This window comes from Rhamphochromis longiceps, linkage group LG3 (genome assembly GCF_057381845.1).
Source record: "Rhamphochromis longiceps isolate RC_006_pf linkage group LG3, R_longiceps_female_GT1.1, whole genome shotgun sequence".
Lineage (NCBI taxonomy): Eukaryota > Metazoa > Chordata > Actinopteri > Cichliformes > Cichlidae > Rhamphochromis > Rhamphochromis longiceps.
Window position 1 is genome coordinate 23,311,342 of NC_140559.1, and position 6,000 is coordinate 23,317,341.

Sequence of the window (6,000 nt, forward strand, 5' to 3'; positions counted from 1 at the left end):
CACTTCAAAGCTCAGCGGGATCCATGCTACTCTAAACCAAAAACTTTTTGCTGGAGTAGAGGGGACCTTATCTGGATATGTGTAGTGGTTATATTAGACAAAGGATGTCAAATATAGAGCTGTCAGGTATGGTAGGAGGAAAAGATGGAGCCCACAGAGAAGATTCATGGATGTAGTGAAGGTGGACATGCAGAGGGTTGGTGTGACAGACATGGATGCTAGAGACGGGTTTTAGTTTGTTATATGTTCAGCAGTGGTACTCATTTCAGTGACCGTAGTATAATCTGCTACAGGATAGTCGTCAGTTCAGCTTATACAGGAAAATAATTGATAATCACTAATGTCTACTATTTACTAATTATATATAGTAGTGTCTGGATTAAAAAAGTGTATGTGTAAGAGACAGTTAGAAATACTTCATGTTAACATCAACCCATGGGCTATGTTGTATAAGACACTGGCTGACATTGCTAAGGATAGGTGTGAAACCTTCATCCAACTGTGGGAACCTTGCATGAATTTTGTTAGAAAGATGGAAATCTGAGTGCAGGAGGTTTGTGTTAACTGTGTGTGTGGTTGAATATGTTTAATAAAATAAGTCTAATAGAATTTAAAAAATCAAGCACTAGTTTATTTTCAGTGATGTGAACTTGGACAGGAATAATACACAATAATGGCGCATTTTTATTGCCTCAATCTTATAAGAATGTGTTTGTTTGTTCTCTGAAACAATTTAAAAACATTCAGCCTAACATCATAGTTGTATAGTTGACCAGAGCTGACCTGGAAGATCTATGTCCTTGTTTCTGGAATGAGCGATTTGATCCAGACAACCAGTATTCAGTTAAAGGATTATTCTATTCTATTCTATTCATTTCATCTTTTAGGAATCGGAAGGATCTGCAGGACAGACAAATGAAGGATGGAGGTGTGTCTTTGATTCTGAGCTAGTGGTGCCCAATACAGTTCCAGTGTGGCTCCAACTGCTCAGTATGTCTCATTCTCTCTGAAACACCTCCCATAAACTTAAGACTCTGCACCCACCATCATTTCAGTATTATGCAAACCTCAGGTGAGTTTCCAAAAGTTGATTCTGTTCATCTGGAAACTGGAACTGAAAGGGAAGAAAAAGACAGGAAACAGTAAACATTGCATTTACAAAGCAAATAAATAACACGCCCTAACCCACAGCAGCAGAGTTAAGTATCTGGTTTACACCCATTCAAAAACTTGCCAAATCTTCTCTCGCAGCGCCAAACAGACTATTCTTCTTTTGAATCTAGTTTTAAGATTCTGGTACTCCACGTGCTGACAATCGGGTGTCTGATTGGCTCCTTATCAGCAGCACCTGTGAGCATGGACCCCACTGTAAAAAAAATCCGTAAAAATACAGTACAATCTACTGTATAAACGTGAAGGAATTTTCCGTATTAGTCATTTACAGGTATTTTTCTGTATTTCTCAACTACTGCAATGCATTGTGGGAAAAAGAACCTGAAAAGGAGGGAAAAGTAAGCGCAAGAGCAGCCATTAGGCTTCTTTCAGGCTTCATCTGGATTTTGGATTCTGAAGTTGGAGAAACTGCCTTCAAATTTCTGTGGTAAGTATTAAAACTCATGTTTCGTTTTATTAAAATAATGTTTTTTCAAAAGACTCCGTGTTTTTATTTAGAAAGAATTGTTAATTTATTTGTTAACTGGTTTCGGCTGTCTCCAGACAAGTCAGGAATATTTTGCTGACTCATTTTTTAAAATAATTGTTATTTAGGTTTAACATGACTTAAGCTTTATTTTAGTTAATGTTAAAATAATTTTTACTGTGATACCACCAGTTTTGCCCTTCAGTGGCTGAACCAGTTTTCATAAATATTATAGTTAGCTGTCTGTGTCTCTCTGGGTATTACACAGCTGTGACTGCTAACTAGCTAATTAGCGAAAGTCAGCGATGTGGATAACTGGGAAAGTGAGAACTTCATGGTTCTAGAAATTATTCTAGGACTCTAATAAGTACTGTATCAATACCTGTGTTTTACAGTTGGCTCTACTGTACACTTTAAAGGGTTTCAGGCAAAGTTACACTAACCCTAGTTTAAGCCTCAGACCTTCCTGGCTGACGCTAGCAAATGCTAATGTTAGCCTCTGATTTGGGCTGCTAAAGTAAAGACTTTTAGCTAGCTGACCAGCATAGATTATTTCGGTGGTTAACAGACTGTAGTGGTAAAATTATTGAAAGTATAGTTTCACCTCAGCACATTTACAATTACAGTATGTCTATTTTGTAGCACATAGAAATGTTTAGTTAATATTTACAGACAGACACATTTTCCCTGTAACTGTGTTTTTACTCCAACATTTGTTGAAAATGTAATTTATGAAATGCTGAGCAGCATTTCTTGTATGTGGAATATTTTTGTCACCCCACTGTGCTAATGTGATTAAATACTAAAAATTATTACTAAAAAAATTCAATAATAAATCAATAATAACTATTTCTTGATTGAACTATAATGTAAGCGCAGTGCTGGTGTGCAGGGGCTCTATATGCCTTGTCTATATCAAGCTTTTAGCCAAATATAAGCAGAGATATTTGTATCTTTCTTAAAAATCCAGATCCTTACAGATTATTTGAGAAATGGATCAACAGCTATCACTACTTGAAGCACTTTAAGTCCTGCAGTGGAAAAATAACCCTTATTTCACCTTTGATCACACACTTTGGTTTTCCAGTGCAGAGCAATGGCCAAGAAAAGGAAAGACTTCCCCGAGTGAAAAAAAAGATGAAGATACAAGCTGGTGATGATCCAGAGCAGCTGGTCTCAGGAAATGAAGAAAAACCCTGATCACCTTCTCTACAAACACAAGGTGAGTTTAATGTTGTGGTTGATTTAGTTTTTCAAGGTATGTATGTTACTTTAATTATAAACTGCTTTTGTTGCAACAGAATGGTGTTATGTGTATGCAACTCTACGTGAATTATAATCCTTTGTAGGGCTGCGTGATATGACCAAAGTCTCATATCCCAATATAAGACGTATCTCTCCTGATAACGATATATATCACAAAATAGTGCATTTTCTGTAAATTCTGTGATTCTCGGGCAACTCGACTTATGTGAAATGTTTTCAGTTGGGCGTCGTGTACCAGGAGTCGAGTGTTTTGACCGATGCATGAAACTATACATTTTTAGACATGAGTTTAAATGGCCGCCATTTTCTTTCTGAGTATTTATTAGACGGCGTGCTGCAAGGAAAAGCCTGTTCTAACGTCTAAGGATTATTTTGAGCACCTGACGACTCTTTTTTGCTTTTCATTCGTAAACTCTCTCGAAACTCTTTCATGTGATTCTTGTGTAGGTGGTTAAAGAGGTTTGTCGTGTTCGAGTGGTGGTGGGGACCAGTTTGTGGCATAATTTGCATAGTACAGTTTTCTGGGGCGTGTCAGACTTTTCATAACCAAACCATGTCCATGCTACAGAGGTAGCCCCTCATTTAACAATAAGGTCCTCGATTTCTTTTGACTGGTCCTTCTGGTTCTGCCTCATCCTTGCTGGCCATGCTGGTATTCTCTGTGCCTTCATCTGCGTGGTGACTGTAAGCGCCATTTATAGTTACTTGATGTTTTTATTTGAGGTCATTTGTTTGATGCATATTCTGAAATTTTATGTTTGAGAATAATGTATATCATTTCAGTTTAGTTTGAAAAGTCTCAACAGAAACTTGAGCTTTATTGTGAAAGGTTTATGTGGAAAATAAACAAGCGGACGGCGGAGCCACACGATGGTTTTATCCTCATTGTTGGTAACGAAAGTACGCGTTAAAAACAGTCACTTGTCCGTCCATAGTGTGGTTATTTTAAGTATAAGAGAAGGAGAGAACTTTAAGAAATAATATAGCAACTACAGTGACCATCAAAACCATGAAAAAAATATTGCCGTAAACAGTTTATTTTGCAACACCACAAAACAAAGAATAGTGTATAATATGAAACGATAGACATTTTTATATCGTAATCTGATATATATCGTCATATCGCACAGCCCTAATCCTTTTTTTGTTTATGTTGTTTATGCTCTAGGTAAAAAAAATATATAAAAATACAAACTTTTTAAAAATGTCTTGTTGTTTCTCTTTTTTTCCTCAGAATAAATTGCGACTAGTCTCAATGGCTGACACGGAGGAGCAACACAGCGACACGTTAACTCCGACTGCTGCAGTTCCTGTATGAACTGAGCAACTCTTAAAATCCAAGGAAAAGCTGAGTGTATTTTACTTAAAGCTCAGATGGACCTTGATGTACTAACATGCAGGCTGCATTCAGGACTTTGTCACACTGTTATATGAAGAGCGGTAACAAGACTTTGTAGTAATTTGTCTTACTATTGTCTTATTTGTTGTGATTTAGGGTCTGTGCGCACAAGCAGAGGTTTTTGTTTGTAACTGTAACCTCGTTTTCAGAGCCTTGTCTAACATTTAATGGTCATGAAATATGTCAGACTTTTTCCTCTACTTAACCAGCTTAGAGAATTTGAACACCGTGGAGAAAAAGGTGTGCATTAAGGATTTTGAACTATGATGTTTAAGTGTTGTCACTGCTGAGGATTCGTGGACACAGATCCTTATTCACTATGCTGCTGTTTACAGTTTAACTTTTCATCAGAACAAGCACTTCTAATTATACTTTGCTCCTCACTGACAAAACAAGTCCCGTAAATACACTTTTATCTTTAAGTTTGGGACAGTAATCTGTCTTAATTTATTATATGTTGTAGTTATCATATGGGGAAAAGTCCTGTGGTTATCCATCAGTCCTGTTCGAATAAACCCAAAGTTCAGGAACATCTTCTTTAGATCTGTTCAGTTGTATTCATGTGGCACCACTTAAACAGTCAACAAATTTTGACTCAAGTATGTTATATTGTAAGGTAAAGAGCCCAAAGAGTTAATCTCAGACAAATGTTCACGCAAATGTGAATTACATTCACTTCATTAATGAAGTGAATGCAATTCAGTAATCAAAGGTGTTTGGCTATAACTGACTACATGTGTATACTGTATCATAAGTGGACAGAGATGGATGTAAACCACACCTTAACCATTTGGCTGAGGCAAAACTACCACAAGGCAGTGATTCTAACTAAAAGGTACTCTGGATATTATTAAATGTGAACATGTCGTTAAATATGACAGTTTTTGTTTGTCAGGTGTCCTGTTTGAAGAAAACACTTGGTAGCCACTTGAATGAATGTAAATAAACACATTTACATGAGGGCAACCTGATTTCAAGGAAATAAAAATGCTCAAATTTGAAAGCTTGTGAGTTATTTTGTTCATGTATCAGCTGTTTAGTAGTTTTATGACAAGATGGATGCTGTCATTATATTTAAGTATAGTGTTTGAGTTAAGGAGAATAAAAGAATATTTAACATTAATTGTACCAATGTTGTTGTGTACGAAGCACAAATTAATTTAAGTTTTAATTTATGAATTTTTGAGTACATGGTGTACTAGGTTGTAATTGCATAGAAATGTACGTTTAAGGATATAAAGAACTATATTTAATGAGTTACAGTGAAAAGAAGTGCTTGGAAATAGTAATATAAACAGAAATTTCAATTTTTCTATTAACGGAAAATATCAGTTAATGATACAGAAAATATACTGTGAATAAACGGAATTTTCTGTTTTATAGCTGAAGGAAATGTCCGTAAATAGTACAGAGAGTATACTGTAAATCTACAGAATTTTCCGTTTTATCATTTACAGAAAGGTCCGTCAAACCTCCGTAAAAAAACAGAAAATGTACTGGCAGAAAATTACCAGGACATTTTCTGTTTTTCTACGGAATATTTTTTTACAGTGGCCTCTTGCGGCGCTCAGTTAGCATCTGCTCCTAGCGGGGGTGACAAGAGGAAGACAGTTCATATATAGCTAATGTATCTGTGAATAATAAGGAGATCTCACAGCTTTTTCCATAATGGTCTGGAAATGACTCCGTAACTGGA

The 6,000-nt window shown here is 36.1% G+C and overlaps 1 long non-coding RNA gene across 1 annotated transcript; it reads left to right on the top strand.

Moving 5' to 3' along the window:
- Positions 1 to 1,449: 1,449 nt before the first annotated feature.
- LOC146673501 (uncharacterized) lies at positions 1,450 to 5,777 on the top strand. Its single transcript, XR_014910473.1, has 3 exons — positions 1,450 to 1,600; positions 2,727 to 2,861; positions 4,140 to 5,777. It is a non-coding gene; the product is annotated as an uncharacterized LOC146673501 (long non-coding RNA).
- The last annotated feature ends 223 nt before the right edge of the window (positions 5,778 to 6,000 follow it).